The sequence below is a fragment of the Nelumbo lutea genome, chromosome 2, assembly GCF_056320005.1.
Source record: "Nelumbo lutea isolate HS-2025 chromosome 2, American lotus-T2T, whole genome shotgun sequence".
Lineage (NCBI taxonomy): Eukaryota > Viridiplantae > Streptophyta > Magnoliopsida > Proteales > Nelumbonaceae > Nelumbo > Nelumbo lutea.
The window spans coordinates 49,010,942-49,012,825 of NC_142685.1; the positions used below are offsets into that span (position 1 = coordinate 49,010,942).

Consider the following 1,884-nt stretch of genomic DNA (forward strand, 5'->3'; position numbering starts at 1 on the left):
CATCTCTCATTACCTTTTCCCATGAAAGCGGTTTGATTTATGCTTTCGCTGTGAGCAAGGATTGAAATCATTATTAATTTTTTTTTATTTTATTCTTTTTAATTTTTTTGGATGTTCCACAATCCACATTCAAACACGCATCCGGTGACTTGGTCATTAGATCTAAAGAAATTTCTCAAATTAAAGGTTCGTCCTTAGTGAGATTGAATCAAGGTCACGCCTTTTGGCGATAGATCTCAACGTTTTTAATCATAATGTGGTGGTCATTGGTCACCAGCGCCTTTTGTAGCTGCAGTCTCAGTGTTTGTTAAATGGAGGAAGAAAATTTCCGAGAGATTTTTCTTCGATGACTTGCGAGATGCAGCTATGTACTTTTACTTGGATTAAAACCGACTAATCCGATAATGGTAATCCTTAATCCTAGTAGGGAAAAAGAATATACAAATTCTATTCATATATGTATATACATACATGCATACATATAAACTCCATGATGAAAACGAAGGCATTCATCCTTCGTCTAATCATCTATCTAAAAGACAACAACCTGATGCCGATGGGTTGAGAAAACATCTTAATTACGCCCGCAATCACCCACAGACAGAGGGACTAGATATTACCAACTTCCGCAATAAAAGTAAAAGAAAAAACAAACACTGATTTAGCTGTTTAAGGGAACTTGGGCAGAGTTGTGGAGCTGATCGCCAGAATGGTTGTTTTCGTAATAATGGACAATCGCTGCACCAGAGAGCACTGCCAAGGTTAAGGCTTGTGCATGCATCCTGCACCCATAAAAAATTCAAAACATTAATGCTTGTTTGGATAGATGATCTCCAGCCCACATTGTTCCTAATTTATGAATGAAGGGAGGGTCATATTACCGAGCATGTATGAGCCTCATGCTCGTCTTAAGTGGGGTTCTGGAACGCGTATAAACCAGTGATGCCCCAATTGCCGATGCCCACATTGCGCCTGATGCAGAGAAAACCTTTTAGTCTTTTTCATTTTAGGAGATGTACACTACATAATCCACAAGGACAGAGAGGAAAAGCAAATAATTGAAAAGGAGGAGGAATTAATTACTTACTGATGCTGGTAAGTTTGTGTTCGGAAACCCAAGATTTCAAGGAATCCATCTTCTGGTCTGATATGGTTTGAAAAGAAAATGAGGTAAAATTTCCACAAAGAAGAGAGGAGAAGAGAAAGGAAGCAGGAGAAATGGGTAGCTCTATGTGATCGAGTGGGTAGAACTGGAACTGTGTGAGTGTTAATCCACTCAATTGTGAGGTAGGGAAGGCTAGGGCTGTGCTACTTATAATAGAATATATATCATATTGGAAACCCAGCACCCGGTTTGTGCTTCTCTCTCTCTGTTTCACAAAACCTGGGGGAGGCTGCTGAGCTACAAAACTACCGGCAGACTGAGGTAAGTGGTTATGGGAAGTGGGAATCCATCTTTCATTTTAAAAAGCTACATACAATAAATAAAAAAAGGATGAAAAATGTATATGCACCGTCGGATCTGGTGGAAAAGCGAGATTCTGCTAACTTGCAAAATACGGGTGTCAGAGGTCCCTTTCAAGTTTCAACTTCTCTCGAGGACTACGGTTATTTGTTATTTATTATTGATGGGAAAGACACGTGTCTAGGTACACAGAGGTCTGGTTTCTTCATAACCTACCACGTAGCACACATTAAAAAAATCAGGATCGTCAGTGGATGGTCCCCACATAAACAGAGATATTTACACCCACCATGTAATTGGCTCGATACCTTTTATTTTTTTGTTTGGATTCGGGCTCGCAGCTCGCTCGCTGGCACTAGCAGCATTTGATTTTGAAATAGAAATCAGGATTCAACAACCAAACCGGAGGCGTACCAAAC

The 1,884-nt window shown here is 39.9% G+C and overlaps 1 long non-coding RNA gene across 1 annotated transcript; it reads right to left on the reverse strand.

The window, feature by feature from the left end:
- Positions 1–421: 421 nt before the first annotated feature.
- LOC148870512 (uncharacterized) lies at positions 422–1,477 on the reverse strand. Its single transcript, XR_016107498.1, has 3 exons — positions 1,088–1,477; positions 882–972; positions 422–782 (listed from the first exon to the last, which is right to left on the reverse strand). It is a non-coding gene; the product is annotated as an uncharacterized LOC148870512 (long non-coding RNA).
- Between the last annotated feature and the right edge of the window lie 407 nt (positions 1,478–1,884).